We start from the raw sequence: 22,108 nt of genomic DNA on the forward strand, positions 1-22,108 counted from the left end.
ATGCTAAACCTCAATAAATATACCAAATGCAAACAGCCGGGAGGTTGTGTTAAAATTCCTTGTGAGCTGAATGTAGTTGAGCTGGCGGCACCTCACACACGTAAGCAATTTCTACAAAATATCACTCAGGAACTGTTTTTCATTATATGTCCATGTCCCTCAGTTTACAACACTATCTGATAGGTCACTGCTTCATTATATTGTTTTAAATGTGTTCTCAGAAAGGAAAATGCTAACAAGAACTAGACAGCATTTTTTCCTCACATGTGCCACATCACTATCATGAAGGTGATCCAAAGAGTCTTCTTGATTCCCTCCTCTGAGTTCAGGTATACAAAATCATGTTTCTATTTACTTGCAGTTTTAGTTTACTATGAAAGCCCTGCTAACCAATTTGTCTCTTGAAAGAAACCAAGGAAGTTCAACAACTGGTTTAGATTTTTCAAAATATCACTTATTAGCATGTTTGTGCAAATACATATAAAAGTCATTATTTGTCAAAATGTCAACATTTTCAAATATAACAGTTATGATCTATGTTTATGTAGAGGGGAATGCTATGCTAGCTAAGACATTATTGTATATTAACAATTAGCAAAGGAAGACACTAATGGTGACTCTTATACATAAACAGATTGCCACAAAAAGGAGCTACACTGCTGACATTATCAACTTAATGCAAATCAGCATGGATTGTTCTGCAACATGAAAGACTGATGGAGAGCAGGCAAAGTGATGTATTTTGTGATGTCACTATAAAACATTCCAGAAAGCCTCTATTGCTCATCAGGCAAATAGGAGAACAAGAACTTGAGCAAACACATGCACACACACCAAGAGAATGAAGACACTCCAAAGAGTCAAGATCCTAGAGGGGCAAATTGATAGACAATACAAATGGTTTTTTTTATAGATATTAGAAACCCAAAAATATATAAATATATAATAGTTAATAGAGATGAGCACAGACTCAGGATACATTTAGGGGAAGTCTAGATCCAAAACAGGATCTGAATTATGTGGCTTGGGCCTATCTGTATTCCACTGTGCAATAAGAAGTGTCAAATGCATAGGAGCTTAAAGAGTCTTCAGCAGGAAAGATAAAATGACATTCCTTATTGCCTTTTAAGCGACAGGCTGTTTTACCATAACATTAACAGAGAAATGTTACAAGGAGAAATAGTCCAGGTTACTGTGCGATGTTTTCCAGTTGGTGTACAGCCGCAGTTGTAAGCCATGTAAATATTAAAACATGATAATAGTCTAATTGTTCCGGAAGCCATAGATTGAACCTAGATAGATGTCTGGTTCAATCCTCAAATCTTAAGACATGTCATAATATGGGAAGTACTGTATGTCAGTCTTTAAAAGTGAAAAGAAGTTGTGATTTAAAATGTCATTCTTCGGATGTGCAGTATGAGCTGGATTGTTATGATCAATTATCCAAAATAAACTATATTTAGGAGCTATATGAAGGCATGAAGATAGAAAATATTTATAACACTGAATAAAGGAGTTACAGTAGCGTACTCAAACATCTGAATGACTTCATTATATCAGTGTTGATTGCTTTTTCATATTTAAATGTATTTACCTGACAAATAACTCAATAGAATGAGCAAACAGTGCATAACATTAGAGAAGAGGAGTGTTGACATATGATACTGAGTTCCACCTAAGAAGTGTGAAACTAAACAGCTGAGAAAGTGTACTATGTGCTACTCTTTGCACAGGCTGAATTGCAATGTGCCCATCCTCCTTAGATCTTTCAGAGTAATATTTCCTACCCATCACACAGTGACAGTAATGAATAAGTACAGGGAATGCACACAGTGAACAAAGATCTGGGATGAAATCTGTTCCCATGTCATATTCAACTAGTCAAAAGATGAATGGCAAACAAAATCTGGCCGAGCTATAAAGAGTTGTTGTTTCACTGTGACAGTGACAAATATCTTAATTTGTAAAAAAAAGTAAACATATCATTATTTAAATATTGAATAGATTATGGCCATAGAGCTACAGATAGGCCCAGAAATAATGTTCCGCTTTAGCAGAAAGTATTAACAAATATCACATGGTTTGATTTCCTAATTCATTCTAGCAGTTTTGCACACATACACACATTTATTGAGAAATGCCCCTAAATATTGTATCTGTACACATTTTCAGTCACCATGGTATAATACGTAATTGTGGCTTCTAACTTCTAGTTACTAGGAGCAGGCATTACCAGGCCATGCAAATGAGATTCAGTATCGACACTGAAAATAAAATATCATGCCATTTTATGCCACTACCATCTGTGGCTAGATTAACAGAAACAATACAAAAGTTATGCATTTATGATAGAGTTGTTGATTTTGTATAAGTCATTCAAGTGAGATTAGGCATTCAGTTAGAATTATGATTCCATAGGAGTATAGAGAGAAAAATCAAATATTTTCTGTGCATCTCTGTACATAGCTCCACTTGTGCTCTGCTTCCAATTTAACGGTCAATCATCAGTAATACTCCATTCAACCTGGGCAAAATTTCATAAAGCAAACCAGAGAGTAAGATGGCAGTTGTCACTATCTGCTCACACAATAAAGAATCCCAGCTTTCTTCTTGCATCAGGAAGTGTTTTGTATAGTGCGAAAAACAGACAACCAACATGTTTGCACCACAAAGCAACATAATGAATCTGTTGACATAGGTATAAGGTATTTTGTATCAAAGTTTTTATTTTCTGGATGTATGAATAAAGATATTCATTAAAAAGACACTGCTAACTTACAAGTCGCACTTCTGCATGAAGCTGTTTTACCTATTACTACTACAAGTAACAGCTAAACCATTTGGGCTAGGTACTATCTTTTTGTCTAAATATTGTTTATTATAGTTAGTTTCTTTTCCCCCTCTGTATAGGCAATTTCTATAGAGGTCTTTCACAAAGAAACAGGAGAAAGAAAAATTTATTATACATACTCACACACTAATGGAAATTTGATTTTATAGTCAAAAATTGACAGAGGGACTTCAAGGGCAGGTGTAGTACCTGAAACTACATTGAGATATTTTTTCTTAATGTAAAATTAAAGACTCAGTATTTAAAAAAAATATAATAATAAAAAGAGTATTGGAACTGTTGATTAAATAAGCAATGGCTAACCAACAAACAAATATATGGCCATAGAACAATTAAAAAGTTATTTGAGAACGTCCATCCCAAGCAATCAATACCTTTAATTTCCAACATCTAGTGAGATCACATGACAAAAAAAAATATGGCCATGTGCAATTAAGAGGATTTAAGTGTATTATTTATTCATTAAATAATAAACAAGCAGCATATAATTGCACATTACCATATTTTTGTCATGTATTCTCACTAGATGTTGGACATTAAAGGTACAGATATTGATTAAATAATCCATCCCAATGAATGAACAACACACTTAAATCCTTCTCTCTCTGCCATCTCAGAGTATTAGTTGTTTAACAAAGGCAGATCAGTAAATTTCCAACATCATTTAATTAAGTTGTTAGTCACAATAATGCTGCTGATAGCCATTTCTAACTTGGACTACAAACATTCATCTCTCCAAAGTCACATATAATTGTCATCTAAAGCACTATTCAGAACCAACATATCTAAAATGAAAATTTGTTAGCAAAAGTTTGTAAAACTGTTATAGATACATTATTTAGGAAACAGATTTTCAGAACTGCTCAGCACCTTGGGTATTAAAATCTTTTGAAAAAAATCTGACCGTAACTGCATGCTGCAAGCTACTAGATGCTGAACACTCAAAATTCTGGCTTTTATTTAGGTATCTAAATGGAAGCTGAGCTCTTTTTAAAATGTGGGACCAATTCTGAGTGATGATCACTTGAAAAATACTGCCCTGAACACTTTTGAGAGTATGGTCACACAGGTGGACTATACTAACTAACTCTGGTCTAACCCTCCAACCTTTGTCAGTATGCAATAATCCATATTATGTCTGTGTTATGTCAGGGTTGCTCTCCTGATTCCTCTTTGTGGTGACAGGGTGTACTGAGGGTGGCCATGTTAGGCTCCCTCAATCTTCAAGTTACTGCTGCTTATACTATATATCACACCCTACAGAATCTCTCAGGTGTCCTCTGGATGTCTATTAAGTATTAGATTTTGGGACACTCCAGCACTCATCCTTTTCCTCTCACAGGTGTTAGCAGGGAAAGGGTATAAATTGCAACCTTGCTAATGTTATTCAGGACATTTCAATTTTCCTCAAACGTATCCTGAACACTCCAGCAAATCAAAATGCACCAAACACAAACTCAGCTTGAGGACCAATGCTTGCATATTGACTTGAGAGTTAGAATCTGCCTCCTCTCAAGCACTTTGACTCAGTTTGGTGACAGTAGAACGGGGTGAGCAGTGCTCAACATGTTTTGAATTTTTTTTTAAAAGATTTTTGTGGAGGGAAAAAGCCAATAAAAATTCCTGCATTTTATCAGCTGCTCACCCAGTTCTACTGGACACCAAACTGAATCAAAGTGCTTGGGAAGAGGAAGACTATTGGGTCATTCAAGATAGATACAACAAAGATGCCCTTAAACTATCTATCTCAGCTGCCATGGCAATGCTATGAGGACCTCTTTATAGATTCTACAGTGCATTGCTTTCATCTTCCTTTATCACTGTCTCACAGACTACAGAGATGCCACAGGGAGAGGCAACAAGGCTGAAAGTCCTACATTCTATTTCAGAATCTGGCACTGATTTACTGTATGACCACGTAAGTGCCAATCCTGCACAGATTTATGCTCATGCTTCAACATGTAGGAATGTCTGTGCATGATCAGGGCCTTAACCTCTATGTGATTCAGCTTCTCCATTTCTGAAATGCTATAAAATACTTCATCATTTTTGTTAAGTGTCTTGAGGTTTTTTATTTGGTGTTATACCCATTTTTCTGGAAACGAGAAGCGATATGGAGGCTAAGCGTTTTGTTCAAAGATTGCAAAACATATTATTATCATGAATTAATCTGTGAACAAAAGGGACATGCATACCATGTTGTAGATCGTTTACGCACAGAGCCAGTTTAGCCTGGTGATCTCCCCTTGAATTCTACTAGTTTTAGACAAGTGAATAATTTTTGCTAGGTAGAACATTAACATGCTCTCACCTTTTCATCACCTCTGGTCAGATTTAATACAGCAGTACAAGAATTCCATAAAAGTAATACCTTTTAAAAATAAAATTAGAATCAAATCAGCTTAGACCCATTGAGTCCTCAAAAGAGAGATTTTTGTTTGAAAATTATTAGGCTACTTTTGCTTTGGACAATAATTGAAAAATGAAAACATGGAATGGTTTCTCAGATACTTAAATTATGAGGTCAGAACCTTTTTCTTTTATAACTGATTTTTTGTAGGTATTCAGGCTCATCTGAGCTTCCTTGAGAGAACTGAAACTGACTATGTATTAGACCTTTATTTTCATAAATCTATGGAACATTCTTAAAGACATAAAGGCCTTCCATCATACATAAGGAAGGGTTCTTTTCTGAAAGTAAAAAAAAAAATTACTCCTCCAATAAAAATTTGGTGCTATAGGAATAATGCAGATAGAAGCTTCTCAAGTTAAAATTCAAACGTCTTTTTTTTTTCCAGGTGGAGGAAATCAACCCTTTATCTGAAGATAAATAATAAACATATACATATATGTACATGAACATACACACACACAATTGTATATTCACACATCATTTTTATCCTCCTGTATAAGTAAAGCTTAATATTTTACATTTCTGGGATCCACAGAAAAGAACGTTTGGCTCTGTCCACGCTACAGCTAGGACCAGACTGGAAACAACCACGTTTAAAATCATCATAAACTCATTTTGCCTGTCTTGTCTTTCAGAAAAGCCAAAAAAATCTACAGCCACATTGGCCAAGAAAACTGTAATAGATACGCTGGCACCATCCATCGTAAACATAGCTTCTGCTGGCCTGGTTCCAGTATCAGTAAGACTTTTGATGCTCAGAAATAGGGCCTTGAAAGAATTCCAGGAAGAATGATTCCTTCAAAGTGTTTAGAAAACACAGGTGAAGAAGGGCAGAGTGTGGAAGTACCACCCACTCCCTCAGCACACTACAGAATTGTAGTCATTTTAGAATTGTCTAGCATTCCTGTCAACAGAATACAAAAAGGTATTTCCAGCCCTAACCTAGAAATGCTCATTCCCACAGAGGGTGCTTAACTCTCTAGTCCCGTTCTCATTACTGGAACTCCTCTCCATTTCAAACATTATGCTCTGGAATAAGTGTTTTCAGTAGTAGGTCTGATGTTTACTTGCATGCATCTTTCTTTTTTAGAGCCTTTTGTGTGGTTGTAGCTGAATTGGGAAGACAATATACTACATGCTCCCAAGGATATTCTCAACATTGTCCTTCGATTGATAGGTAAAAACAAACCCAAACCTAGCTAATGTGAATGCATTTATTTTGAAAAAAAGGTAGATTGTTTTAGACAAGAGTGAGAACACCCTGCAAGAGGTGAAGCCATCCATAAATTTAAAAGCATATTTATACTAAAGCCAACACTTTCAAATTTGACTTCCCAAAGTTAGGCACCATATGTGGGCACCCATATTAAAGTGGCCTGATTTCAGAAACGTTGAGTGCACATACCTCCCAGCACAGTTAATGAGAGTGGTGGCCAGTTTGATTTAGATTTCTAACTTTGGACAGCCACACTAGAAAATTTCAGCCCAAATCTCCAAAACCAGGGGCTTTACTTATGTGCCTCTCATTAAAACCAAATACTAGATAGCTCAAAGATAGACTAGATAGTCACCATAGTTCAAACTCAGGTAAATGCTCTTCTGGCAAGGAGGGAACCTTTGGAACTTGTTACCAGCGGATGTTGTGAAGGCCAAAACTGTAACAGGGTTCAAAAAAGAACTAGGTGAGTTCATGGAGAATAGGACCATCAATCAATGGCTATTAGCCAAGATGGTCAGGGAGGCAACCCCGTGCTCTGAGTGTCCCTCTGTTTGCCAGAAGCTGGGAGTGGATGACAGGGGATAGATCACTCAATGATTGCCTGTTCTGTTCATTCCCACTGAAGCATCTGACATTGGCCACTGTCAGAAGACAGGATACTAGGCTAGATGGATCAGTATGGGCGTTCTTATGGTATAGGACAAACATGCTTAATTTCTTTGGAATAACTACATTAGGATGTGAGTATAGTGAAGATTCCTGGAGTGAAGGCTATAGTTTTCAGAGGGAAATATCAAACACCTTATACTGTAATGTCACTACACTGCTAATTTTGCATCTTTAACCCTTGAAAGACGAATAAAATTGTAATGAGGTATAAACACAACTGTGATTCCCCCTCCCACCTTCTCTTTCTCCAGTGGCAGCAATCTGTAATAAATGCTGAACAGATGGTATGTGGCTGTCATAGAACTTTCAGGTAAAAAGTGAAAATGAATTTTCTTTCATCAGTTTTATGTGGACATGGCACATTCTAATTTGATTTCTATCCTAGAGGAGATCAAAATTTCTGAAGATAGGTGTGTGTTGGAAGAGGGAGGAACAGAATTAGGGGACTCTGGAAGATACTGTGAAATCTGGAATTGATGCAGGATTCTGTCTGCATCTGAGAAACACAAACATGGGTATCTGCTTACTTTGAAGCAGCTGTCCTGTTCTGGCAGTTGAAATTAATTATGATGCCATCAGGTACAGTCTGACACATTCAATAATGCTCTTGATATGAGGGAGAAAATATCCCTTAAGAAATCATAAAATGAAACAATTTTACCAAGAAGAGTCTGAGCCTTTCATTGGATAAAAAACACAGTTCAGACTCAATATCAAGACATTTTAAAATATTAAAATTAAGTTATGAAATCAATTTAACAAAATATTTTTAAAGAATGTCTATTAAAAACACATCATGATAGTTTAAATTAAAAAATCCACCATAAACAAATCAAACATATCATCCTGTCTAAAATGTATTCCAGTTAAGGAAGAGATTGTTTGTTGGTAATTATAATGGCCATACTGTTTTCAGCATCCATCTACAAAAAAGGACCATTTGTTTACTTAACAGAGCACATGTTATTGGAAGACAATAATGCTAGAAGTTGTTTGAGGTTTCTACAAAGGTTGTATAATATACTGTACATATAACATTGCACATTCCCTTATATCTGGTATTATCAAACTACTAAATACCAAACTCAATGAACTCAGGAATAGTGTTTAAAATGTGGCTCTGCTAGTTAGCATAGTACTATTATTACAAAACCACAAAAAATAAACATTAGTTGCATTCCTCTGTCAGCAAAAGCTTTTCCCTCAGAAGTAGATTTTCTAGTGCCTCATCCAGTTGAGGTTTAAATGTTCCATGTAATGGGGCTTCAATAGCTTTCCTTCAGAGACTATTCCATAATCTAACAGAGCTTCTGGTCTGGAAATTCCATCTGACTCAATCCAGATTCAATTTTCCCCTTCTTAATTTTATCCCACAAATACTAGTACACATGTTTATTTCATCTTCAACAGCTCCTCTCTTGCTTTGGCTTGTACACACTTCAAATATCTAATTTCACCCTTGCCCCGATTCCAACACACCCTCAGGGCTGGTCTACACTGAGGGGGTGTCGATCTAAGATACGCAACTTCAGCTATGTAAATAGCGTAGCTGAAGTCGAAGTATCTTAGATCGATTTACCTCGGGTCTTCACGGCGCGGGATCGATTTCCACAGCTCCCCCGTTGACTCCGCTACTGCCGCGTGCTCCGGTGGAGTTCTGGAGTCGATGGGGAGCGCGTTCAGGGATTGATATATCGCATCTAGATGAGACGCGATATATCGATCCCCGATAAATCGATCGCTACCTGCCGATAGGGCGGGTAATCTGGACGTACCCTTAGTCTTACTTTAACCAAGCTATTCATATTAGTTCTATTTAATGTTTCCTCATATCTTCTGAGGATTTTTCTCTTTTCTGAATTCTTTCAGATATTACCAGAAATGTATTAACATAAGGTGGCCAGAACTGAACACAATCCTTCATATATTGTCACAGCAAAACTATATGGAAAGGGAAGTATATCAATAAACAGCCCTAAACTACATTGATATTTTGCACATTGCAAACTTAGATTTTATTTGCTTTCCGCTACTACTCCTTTTACAGGATTACTGCTGTCCACATTTTTGGTTCCCCCCCTTTCTCATTAACTATTTGTATTTTGGATTAATTTTCATCTCACATTTTTTTATTACTTTAAATTAATTTTATTTCATTCCTTTCTGTCCATATTTCTGAAACATTATCTTCTGTTTGGCATTTTTGACATATGCATACACTTCCAATGTAAGAAAATTGGAACATTTATCCCCTGTGTATTTCCTTCCACTTCAAAATCATTAGGGGGGATTTTAAGTAAAACCTAGACTAACAGGGATCCCTGTAGTACCTGCTAGCCCTGTCTGCCCTGTACATCACTATTTATTAATAAAACACTTTATGTAGAGGCATAAATGTACATGTCTATTTAAAAAATAAGTAAGATGTTCTCTAATATCAGGACACTGACAAAGGCATCAAATCTGAGGCTGAGAGTAATAGAGGCATTCATAGTCAAGTTCCAGGATCAGGTCCAAATCAAGTTGAGGGCAAAGCCAAGAGCTCAAGAGCCGGAATGGTCATGGCAGCTACAGGAGAACCACACTATTACCATGACGCTTCCTGGAACACCCCTTGGGTTTCTAAAGGGTGGGGACCCATTTGGGAGCTATGAGGCTGCTGCCTGTCAGACCCCTCAAAGTGAGACTTCCTGTGGTCTGTGTCCACCGCATGTCATAGATAGTGGAGTGCATGGCAGTTATAGCTACTCCTGGGTGGCAGAGTGGCATTGGCCACTAGCTAGCTTCTCTGCATATTTGAGTCCTGCTGGACATTACACCTGTTCTCAAAAGCTTAACTATAAAATAGATTAGACAAGATTTAGAAGATCAGTTTAGGAAAGGGTGAAGAAATAACTGGGGAAGAGGAGAATGTAAAGATAGTCCAAAGTCAGTTTTAAAGATGATTTTGAAGGAGAAGAGAGACAATGTACCAGTTAGAGAACTTGTGTTCTAAGAGGAAGTAAATCTCAAGGTGCAAAACTAAGAGCAACAACATGATTATATAGAACTGTCAGTAGAGGGAAAAGGAAGCTGACTTTCCTTTCTGGGTAGTTCATTTGTTGCTTTGCCTTTTACATAAAGCAGCTAAACAGTCCTCTACTGCACTTAGGGAACTATGACAGAAGAGAGAAGCATTACCTTAAAATATAAATAATGGAAATAAATTGGCGGCTGCTTGAAAGGAAATCTCAAATCCATCATGCTAAGCTTTCAAAGGCAAACTTTAAACAAAATGGAGGCAGTTCAAAATATCTATTCATTTTGCTTGTAAGACAGAAATGAATCTCTCGTGCCTGTAGGCAGCAGTGAGTTATATGGGTTTTTTGGACTGAAAAAGTGCAAACAGTAGAGGATCAGACTGAATAAATGTTAAGATGCCAGGCTCACAAGACCCTAGGGAAACCACTCAATAACAATATTTCTGAAACATCTCAGGAATAGTGTATTTTTTATTGTTATTTACACCTCAGAGAACATGCTGTTAACACCAGAAGGGTGTATGTGTGTGTGTTAAGGAATGGGTGTGGGAGGGGGAAAGGGAATATTTACATTGGAATTCAAAAAAGACCTGAATGGATCCAGGCACCTAACAGCATGGGGCAAAAAATCATCTACCAGTAATTCAGATACTTTCATTGGAGATGAGCTAGTGTAACAAAGAATAATACTTTGCATTTAGATTTTATCTTTCAGAGCTTGCAAAATGTACTCACCCACAGCAAGTAGGAATCTTTTTCAGTGAGTGTCATCAACATGTGCAAAAACTAAGCATTCTTTAACTATAAAATTCTAGCCCTTATGTTGAGAAGAAAACCTTCCAATATTGAACAGAGTGACTTAATGTAGGAATATTTACCTAAATCTGCAGAGACAGCTCCAGTGCTGCCATCATGGTTGGTGCAGGGTCAGAGGCACCTACTGGGAGTAGGAGTAGTGGCACTTGCACCTCTGCAGAAGTCTCTGTATGATGGGACTGGAGCTGAGCAAAAGTTTACAATCCAGTGTGGATGCTCAATCCTGGACTTGGAAACACCAAGTCTCCTATCCCAGGTTTCACAGACTCAGGTTTACAATGAAGCCTACATATAGTGTATGTGGCCCAAGCCACCTGAACACAAGGCTTTATGTGTGAGGGCCCTTTCTGTTGCCACTAAAATAATTCTGCTGAGGGTGATAGTTACAAGGCTCCCTTTCTCACAGATCCTTCTGCTGGGCTGGCAGGAGGATACACCAAAAAGTCATCTGCTTGGTGGGCTGGCATCAGCAGACACTGTTAGGATATAGATATTCAGGCCTGTCTGCAAAGGCCTATACTTTAAGAATGTAGGTGTATTCTTATCACTTTGCTAGTTATAGCAGTATAAAAGAAAGAATCAAAATGACTGTCTGTCTGTGTAAGGGCTTTCTCTTACTGTGACAGTCTGAGGTCTTGTTCTTAGGCTAAGGCCTTCGGTTAAGCAGCAGAGGTAGCCATAAGCTGGGAAGTGTATGGTCACATCCTTACATTCCAAACTAGTCACATTGAAATAAGGCGCTATTGGGCTGTTAGGAATACAATCCTGTCCTGATATTCCTATCACCGCCAGAGAAAGGGAAGAGCCTAGAAGATGTAAAAGGAAACTTAGTTTGATAGCATCCTGTCTGCCAAGAACTCACTTATCAATGGCTGGGATGTGAAATCCTCATTTCTGTATTGTTCTATCCCTGTAGTCTCCACTTCCCTATTGTTTGTCTGTATAATCTCTGTCTGGTTCTGTGATTGTTTCTGTCTGCTGTATAATTAATTTTTTGGGTGTAAACCAATTCAGGTGGTGAGATATAATTGGTTAAATAACCATGTTACAATATATTAAGATTGGTCAGTTAAATTTCAGTAAAATGATTGGTTGAGGTATAGCTAAGCAGAACTCAAGTTTTACTACATAGTCTGCAGTCAATCAGGAAGTAAGTGGGGGGGGATGGGAACAGGGAATGGGGGTGGGGGAATTGGAATCATGTTTTGCTAAGGTGGGGGGAAATGGGAACAGGGACACAGACAAGGCTCTGTGGTGTCAGAGCTGGGAAGGGGGACACTGAGGAAGGAAACTGGAATCATGCTTGCTGGAAGTTCACCCCAATAAACATCTAATTGTTTGCACCTTCTAACTTTGGGTGTTGTTGCTCTCTGTTCATGCGAGAAGGACCAGGGAAATGAGATGGTGAAGGAATAAGCCCCCTAACAGACACCACCTCCATACAAAAGCCCTCTGCTAGGTTGCAAGGCGAGGTTGCCAGTAGGAGACTTGAGTGTTCAGGTCCAGCCAAAGGGAGACCAGAGAGAACAGAGGAATGTCTCAGGATAGGGATATAACTTGAAGCATTAGCATATTTTGGCCTGATGAGTGGGCTTAGTCCTTGGGCCAGGAAGTACTGGGTAAATGTTTCAAGCCCTGCTTTCTTTCATATGATGTCCTACAAATATTTTGTAAACATTAGTAAGCCTTGTAACCCTCCTTGTGAAGTATGGTATCCACTTATAGATGGGTTCCCTGGGTCACACAGAAATTAAGCGACTCACACACAGTAACTCTGCGTAAATAAACTACCCTCCTGTGCAGAGAGACAGCATGTGACGTATGCACCACTTAAGCCCTATGTTGAGTTCCAAAATATTTTTCACTCATGCTTCAGAAAACGTCAACTTCATACAGAGACAAAGGCTGCAAAATTATAAATGACTGAAAACAGGAGGATATGATAGAATCTTTTATCTGACTTTAACTGACACTTCTGCTATAACCATACTTCAAGATTAGCAAAAGCCAGCCTCAGTTTTGCCCTTCTTTCCTTATGTCCTTTCAAAAATATAAGTCATGTCTCACCAATTCATTAGAATTCTTCGAGGATGTCAAAAAGCATGTGAGTAAAGATAATCAGGTCTATATAGTGTTCTTGGATTTTCAGAAAGCTTTTGACAAGTTCCCTTACCAAAGGCTCTTTAGGAAACGAAGAAACCATGGGATAAGAATAAAGGTCCTCTCGTGGATCAGTAAGAGATTAAAAGATAGGTTACAAATAATAAGACTAAATGGTCAGTTTTCACAATGGAAAGAGATAAATAGCAGTGTCCCACAAGGATCTGTACTGGGACCTGTGCTGTTCAACATATTAATTAATGATTTGAAAAGGGGAGTGAACAGCAAAATGATAAAGTTTGCAGATGATACAAAATTATTCAATACAGTTAAGTGAAGAGTTGCAAAGGGATCTCACAAAACAGAACGACTGGGCAACAACATGGCAGATGTAACTCAATGTTGATAAATGCAAAGTAATGCATATTGGAAAAAATAATGCCAACTATAGGTATATAATGACTGGATCTAAATTAGTTGTTCCCTCTCAAGGAATAGATCTAGAAGTGACCATGGATAGTTCTCTGAAAACTTCAGCTGTGTGTTCAGCAGCAGTCAAAATTACTAACAAAATATTAGATATTATTAGGAAAGAGATAGAAAATAAGACAGAAAATATCATAATGCCACTATATACAACCATGGTGCACCCACATCTTGAATACCATGTGCAGTTCTGGTCACTCCATCTCAAAAAGGATATAGTGGAACTGGAAAAGGTCCAGAGAAGGGCAATAAAGATGATGAAAGGTATGGAACGGCTTCCACACGAAGAGAGACTAAAAAGAGTAAGGCTGTTCACCTTAGAAAGGAGACGAGTAAGGAGGGACATAATAGAGGTCTATAAAAATCATGAATGGTGTGGAAGAAGTGAATAAAAAGTGTTATTTACCATTTTCCACAATACAAATACCAGGGGTCACCCAATGAAATGAATAAGCAGCAAGTTTGATAAAAAATAAGAGGAAGTACTTTTTAACACAACACCCAGTTAATCTGAACTCATTGGCATGTGATGTTGCAATGGTCAAAAGTATAACTGGGTTCACAAAATAACTAGATATATTCATGGAGGATAGGTCCATCAATGGCTATTTGGCAATATGGTCAGGGATGCAACCCCATGCTCTGGGTGACCCTAAATCTCTGACTGCCAGAAGCCAGGAGAGAGAGAGAGATGGATGGATCACTCCTACAAATGCCCTATCTTGTACACTGCCACAAAAGCTCAGGTGTTGGCCACTTTTGGAAACAGGATACTGGGCTAGATGGACCATTGGTCTCACCTAGTATTGCTGTTCTTTTGTTCTTATCTTAAACAACACTTCTTTTTTACCTTACTGAATTCTTTGTTTCACGTCTTTCATCCTTTCCATTCCTGCTTTAAAAAAAAAAAGAATATTGCTTAGATCACTGACCAGCATTGCAAAGAATGCATACAAAAGTCCCTTTTGTGGAGTATGCTGTATATCTAGATAGGCAGGAGCTAAGTGCCACCTACTGCCATCAGTCCATGGGCTAGATTTTCAGCTGCAACAAAGTACACTCAAGACAGCTGGAGCAGGCATATGTGTCTTCAAGCTACTTCCTTTAAGGCTCCTTGATCTTAGGGCTGATCAAGGTGCATTTGCACTTGTGGCTCCAAGGGGCCATTCTGGAACAAGAATCTGAGCCAAGGCTCTAGTTCCCATGTGTGCAGCTCCCATTAGTGGCATTAATAGAAGGTAAAATAGATTCTTTAAAGAGTCATCTGTTTATCTGAATTTACTAGAAGTGCAACTTTTAAATTAAGACCATCAAGCATACCTTCAGTTTCTTAGAGGCTATCCAACTGCAATACACAGAAAAAATGTTTTTTGGGGTTTTTTTGGTTATTTAATTTTAATTCTGCTAAAATTTCTACATTTCCAAATATTCTGCACTATTTTGTTTCTCTGGGCTGATGGTGCTCTGGTTGAGATTCCTGCAAGGAAGTAAGCAAAGAATGAGGTGCTGAGTGACCAAAAGTTTATATTAAGTGTTGATATGGTGTGCAGAGGATCCAGGTTATATAAATAATGTTACTAAATTTTCCTCTGGCTGGTGTCTAGTTGTCACTGTTTATCTGTATTAACACTTCAAAGAATGTAAATCTGAAGTTAAATAAGTTTAAATACGAATGATGTCTCACACTGAGCTCTAAATTATGCTCAATTCACATATGTTCTTTTAAATGAGTATACTGAAGAGCTAAAAGCAAGGTTTATTGAATGGGTTTGATTTGTAAAACCACTCACTCTTCATCTGATCCAAAATGTAACAGCAAGGATTTGGAGATAGGCACTTTAGTAGGCATTTCTAAAATTGGAAAAAGTAACCTACTGCTTTTAAAAACAATTGCAAATACTTACAAATGTGTCAGAGAGCTTGTACACATGGCATAGGATGTCTGGTGCCATCGACTTGAATAGGACATAGGCATACAGGCATTCATGAGTTTTGTTCTGCAGGAGAGTTGCAAAACTCATGAAATATAATAAACTCCACAGTGAATAAGGCAAGATCTCATTGTAATTCAACGAGCGATAATTAGCATTCAAATGGTCCTATGGAATGAAACTCATTGCAGTTCTGAGAATGGGATACACTTTTTTTTCCTTTTTTTTAGGTGGATGGCAACCTTTCTAGTCTTGGTTCAAAACTAAAAAGTGTGTAGATATATGTGAATGTGGGATTGGGTTTTGACCAAACACACCAGTTATTTATCAAGTCAAGCCAACCTGACTCCAGTTGCACATCAGTTCATTATTAGATTCTGGAACTTGGTATTCACCTGAACTCACTTTAGTGTAACAAAGCTCAAGTTTATTGGCCATCCAGGCACACAACAAGCCCTACACATTCACCCAGGCTTTCTTCTGCTCTGGTTGCTTAAGGGATATTTGCATGGCTGCCAAATTTATGGGCTGACCCTGTAGATCACTGGTTTTCAGAGTCATTTTCAAGGAAATCCCCTGTGACTGGCTGTCCTTCCCTCCTCCTCCACCTCCTGGGTAAAGGCAGCCAATGAGAGTAACTTTAAACACTGCTGTGTTTTCTTATCCCTCAGCACATGGAGCAGGCAGTGCTCCCTCTCACCCTCTTAAAGGACCAGGATTGCCCCAAGGATCTCAGCCTTCCTGCTTTTCATCTGGGTTGCCATTGCCCAGTTCTGCCCCCTCTCTGGCCTAGAATGATGGAGTAAAGTCAGAGAAATAAAGGAATTCCCTCTTGATCTCCACATACTGGGTGGAGGGGGATGTGGCAGGAAGATGCCCCAACCCAGTGACCTCACCCAAACTCAGGAAAGGAATGAGGGAGCAGATCAGATGGGGAAGAAGCAGAAGCCCAGAACTGAGGAGGACATCATAGAATAATAGAATATCAGGGTTAGAAGGGACCGCAGGTCGTCATCTAGGCCAATCCCCTGCTCAAAGCAGGACCAATCCCCAGACAGATTTTTGCCCCAGTTCCCCAAATGGCCCCCTCAAGGATTGAATTTACAACCGTGGGCTTAGCAGGCCAATGCTCAAACCACTGAGCTATCCCTCTTCCCGCTCAGGAGCATCAGGAGCAGGAGAAGAATCTGAACAGGTATGGTTGGGAGGCACAATTGGTGCTGGGCTGTGTGGGGGAGAAAGGAATTGACTAATTCATGGGGAGACAGGCTGTATTACAGGTAGAATGGTCCAAAAATGGTAACTGTTTTTTATGAATGTTATTTATTTATTTATTGGAATGTTTTGTTTTTAGTTTTCAGAAACCATTTCCTACCGTCATATTTTCTTTCATTTTCCCCTTGTTTTTCCCCTTCTCCAGTACTCACCAAAAAGAAAGGGTCAGAGAGAAAATGGGGAAAATGAATATTTTTTTAAAAAATCATTAAAAATGTGGTATTTTGAGTTAAACAAAAATAGAAAAATTGCCAGATTTCCTCAATGAAATGGTTATAAGAAGTTTTTTAACTTGGGCAAAACAATGTATTTTCCCCTAATCTCATTCTCTGAAACAGTTCAAAACTTGTTTTTGCAGAAACTTGAAGAAAAAACCAGCCACAAATAAACAAACAAATAAATAAAGCCTGAGGAAGACACCCAACATGGTAAATTTCAAGCCAAATGGTTGCAACTTGGCAAAGTTATCAGGAACTGAGAACAGAGTCTCATAAAGGAAAGTGCCAGGAAACTTTAAGTATAGCTAGTTTTTAGCAGAAGCATGACATCTTTAATTAAAGATTAATCTTTGTTCCTGGAGAGTCCAGGCCAATCCAGGATGGTTGGCAACTCTAAGCATAACAGAGTAGGGATATAAATCTCTATTAAATTGCATAGGACTTTTCCATAATGGAAGGAAAACATCAAGAAAGTTTTAATGGTAACGAAAATACCTGTCAAAGGTCAGCACTATTAAAAGCATTCCACAGCTGAACAGCCCTGGGGTTAGCAGTACTGTATAAAACAGCTTAGTGACAGTTATGATAGTAATGCTGCAAGGTAAGAGGGAGAGAGGGAGAAGATGGATTTATAATCTGGAAGAATCCTATGGACAAAACCCATTATTATATCATGATTTCCATTATTCACTGAGCTAAAAAAGTTGTCAGTCTGAGGTCCTTCCTTCTTTTTTCTTTTTAAAATGTGTTGGAATACATTTGTTGGGACAAGGAGTACAATGTGATCACAATTGGCATGTCTGAATGTTGTATATTACATACATTTGATTGTCCTCTACGTCCCCACCTCCAAACCCTCTATAAAGGTTTCTTATACAAAGCTGTGTTGGATTTTAAGCCTCAATCCTATACCCCCTGAAATCACTGGGGGGGGGGTGAAAGATCCAGCCCCCGTGTTTCTTTAGCAACTTTCAAAGAAGGTTTTAGATGTTTTATAATTTTGTAAAAAAACCTAAATTTTTAAAATGTCGCTTTTAAAAGAAGCTTATCTCATGTCACTGCAGAAGACACTGCTAACTGAATTGATTTATTTTACACCTTGCACCATACAGTTACAAAAATAAGTCACATCACTTTAAGTTGAAAAGCTTAACTCCAAGCTGAATATCTCTAAACTGAATACAAGAAATCTTGTTTTAATTAATTACAAATGCATGTAGAGTATGTCCTCTTCATCAGCAAAGTGTGAAAATTACATATAACAAATGATGTACAGCTTTTCTGTGACTCCAGTAATAAGGCCTATTATTTATTAGCAAGAACAAAATTTGAAACATAAAAGTAGTAATGATTCAGGATTTTAACCCAGCTATAAATTACAGTTTTCTTCTTTAATTTTAAATATTGGCATTTTCCTCAGTCAGTTAAATAACATGCTATGGTGCTGCTCATGTGCCCTAGTTTATTTCACCTTTCCTGAAAGCCAAGATTTTACACTTAGAAGAGTCAGCACTTCCATAGTGCTAATGCCATATATCAGTGTTAAAAATACCTTCTTAGAATCAAATGAAATCTTTCTCACTACAGGACAAGCCATAGTAGCCAGCTTTCTTTCAGCAGGATATACACTCTATACATACACACACACTGAATGAATGTCAATCAGTGCAACTGCTATCTAGATATTCCTGTTATATTTACCAAGAAATGTTAAAACAAAACAAAAAATAGTTCATCCAAGCATAATCAACCTTTTTCATGCTCCTTCAGCAAAACTGGATCTATTGCTATGGATAAAATGTATTATATAAAAACACAACCTAGTCTTCTGCACCAGCTGGAATGTCCCTCATTTATCAAACAACACAACTTTTTTCTTTTTTTTTTCTTGTGTGTGTGTGTGTGTGTGTGTTATTTAAAAAAAAGTCACAGGACATGATACAATTAAACACAAGGGTTACATTCTGTATTCACACTCTTGTAACCACATTGAAAGATTTACTTGAATGCAGTGATTGGCAGAATTTCACCCAGTAAGGAAAGCTGAAAACAGAAGCAAACTTATTTCTACAACTAGAACTAAAATGTCAAAACAGTCCACACATTCCAAACAGCCACAGGAATTGATTGGTGAAAAAAAACTTTGCTCATCATTAGTCTGATATTTGTTTTAATTTTCCCCCCTGTCAAATTTTCCTCCAGATTCCTGATTAAACTCTGAGGATGTATCCATTATTTCCTGCTTTAACCTTCATTGCCCTACATTGTCACCTCAGTTCTTTCAGCTTAGGAGATCTGGAAGCAACATTTATTTTTTGCAAAGTTAAAAAATCCCCTTTATGGCTACAAGTGCTACTCCATTATCAACCAATGGCACTGCTATTGTGAAACATAAGACATGCACTGTCTCTTGGGGCAAAGAATTTCAATTCATAGTTCTCTCAGTCTTTGCAAGGAGGAAGAGACTTGAGTGATGCAAGATGCAAATCCAGGTCTCCTGCATTGTATTATATAACATTGACACTAGGTTAAGTGATCCATTCATTTAATTATTAATTATTATTATTTTAGATAAAATCATTTAGTGTAATTGTGAAGATAAAAGTTTCCTTCTTTGAAAATAAACATATTGGCCCTTTTTAAACATTCTGAGAAAGAGATCATTATTCAGCTACACACTGTAAGCAGTACCTTATAAATGTGTTTACTAGTAACAAACACTCTTTTCTTAGTGGCATTATCATTACATTTTTTAAAAGCTGATACTCTCTTCTCCCCTCCACCAATGTATTTTCAGTTAAAGAATGACTATATTAATGATCATTCATTGTGAAATGATACAGTATGTGATACACCAGTGAAAAATCACTAGTGACCTGGCAAAATGAAAACATATAACCCTCTAATAGGAACACTGCCTAGAGAAAATCCCCTATCTCTAATCTATTTTTCCTATGTTGCAACTGCCTAGTAGAGTAACAGATCTAAAGCATAGACTGAGTTTATAAGATACAAATAATATGGGTGAAATTGTCAGTTAAATGAAATAGCAAAAGGCATGGAAGGCACTCAAATACTGATATTAATTAACTGGGCTTTAGAAACACTACAAACTGCAGTTCACGTCTGCCAACTAGCCCAGTTTTGTTTGAAACCATCACCACAGAAAACCTGCAGCCTTTTTTTGGCTCCTGCTTGCTGATTCGCTTTAAAATTTAACAAAAGTAATGATGCTTCTGTCTTATATTAAAAAAAATCTCTAAGTGCTCTAAAAACATTAATTCACAGATAAAAATTTACTTAACCTGGAGTTAAAGTTGAGGTAAAGACAAAAATATGTTTTATCGTATCTTTCAAGAATATCTGTGTTTGGAAAAAGCAAATATCTATCAAAAAGCCAGAGATTAGCAATTAAGGTTGTGCTTCTTAAACAAGACTTTAATTTTCATGCTGTAGCAGCCACGACCTTAACTCTGCCCAATAGAGGCAAAACAACCAAAAAATCTAGTTTCTATAATTCCAGCAACAATGTACGTCAGTATAACTAATAGAATGCAAAAACATTACCTTTGGAGATCTCAATCATTTTTATATCCATTTTCATAACACTAAGTTTGGAGGCTTGCAAGTATTGCTACATCATACATCAACTAACTAATAAATTACAGTATCAACTTGCTTCATGTTACATTTGTAATAATAATTATTATTTTCTTTGCACTTTTTAAAGCTTTAAGTTAACATAAAACATTAATTTCTTTGTTAATCTTCTGATCTACCACCAGCTAGGGTGACCAGGTGTCCGTTTTTTTACTGGAACATCCGGTCGAAAAGGAACCCTGGCGGCTCCGGTCAGCACCACCAATTGGGCCGTTAAAAGTTCGCTCAGTAGTGCTGTGGTGTTAAGGCAGATTAGTCCCTATCTGTCCTGGGGCACTGCACTGCGCCCCAGAAGCAGCCATCAGCTCCGTCTCCTATGCAGGGGGAGCATGGGCTCCGCGTGCTGCCCGAGCACTGGCTCCACACTCCCATTGGCTGGTTCACGGCCAATGGGAGCTGGGGGGGTGGTGCCTATGGGCGAGAGCAGCACACACTGTGGAGCCTCCTGCTCACCTCCCCCCTCCCACCTTGGAGCCGGACCTGCTGGCTGCTTTTGGAGCATAGCACGGAGCCAGGACAGGCAGGCAGCCTGCCTTAGCCCCGCTGCGCCTCAGACCGGTAACCACCCAAGGTAAGCCCACACCCCAACCCCGAACCCCAACCCCTTGTTCCAGGCCAGAGCCACCCCCCCAAGATGGAGCCCCCTCCTGCACCCCAAACACCTCATCTCTGGCCCCACTCTGGAGTCTGCACCCTCATTTAGAGCCCTCACGCCCTCTCGCACCCCAACCTCCTGCCCCCACCCAGTGAAAGTGATTGAGGGTGGGGGAGAGCAAGCCACTGAGGGAGGGGGAATGTAGAGAGCAGAGGCGGGGCCTCAGGAAGGGATGGGGTTAGGTGTTTGGTTTTGTGCAATTAGAAAGCTGGCAATCCTACCACCAGCACATCATACTTTTCCTTTCCATACTTTTAAATTTCTTCTCACTCTGCTTCTCCCCTCTTTCCTTCTCCACTGCTTTCCTGCTCTACTGGCAATATCCCCTCAATCTTCAAAATCTCCCTCATCTCCCTCCCACATACACACTTGCTGCAGACCTCTCAAGAGCCAAAAGAAGTGAGCACATTAGCAGATTCACAGGATGAACATACTGAGGCTAGCAGTCAAATGGGGTGGAGGCATTCCCCCTGTGGCCACTGATTAAAGAAATTATTGCAATTAATGTAATTTTAATTGTCTCCCATTCTCTGTTCCCATGCTAGGATCTTTCAAAAAAAAATTAAGAATTATTTTCTAACTGTAGAGTCACTTTTTTTGTGAGTTTGTGTCTTAATTTACCATCAGCTTGTCTGATTAACTCCAGGCTTAAGCACACATTGTCCTTTCTCCATTGAAAAGCCTATCTAGCAATTGCTTTATGCACTGAAGTTGAGATCTGTCTCTGCAAGAAAAAAGGTGACTACACACTTTTTTTTGTTGGGGGGGGGGTAAATTAAGCTTTGGTCTCCTTAA

General features: G+C 38.3%; 1 protein-coding gene across 7 annotated transcripts in view; it reads right to left on the minus strand.

Moving 5' to 3' along the window:
• CDH18 (cadherin 18) overlaps positions 1–22,108 on the minus strand; it is a 623,460-nt gene that overhangs the window by 403,391 nt on the left and 197,961 nt on the right. Inside the window, exon 1 of one of the 7 annotated variants that reach the window (XM_039526203.1) lies at positions 11,051–11,111. The exons of the other annotated variants lie outside the window; for them this stretch is intronic. The gene's annotated coding sequence lies outside the window, so the exon portion shown is untranslated. Of the gene's footprint in view, positions 1–11,050; positions 11,112–22,108 lie in introns of those variants that run through there. 7 annotated transcript variants of the gene reach the window in all.

The sequence above is a fragment of the Mauremys reevesii genome, linkage group 2 (genome assembly GCF_016161935.1).
Source record: "Mauremys reevesii isolate NIE-2019 linkage group 2, ASM1616193v1, whole genome shotgun sequence".
NCBI lineage: Eukaryota > Metazoa > Chordata > Testudines > Geoemydidae > Mauremys > Mauremys reevesii.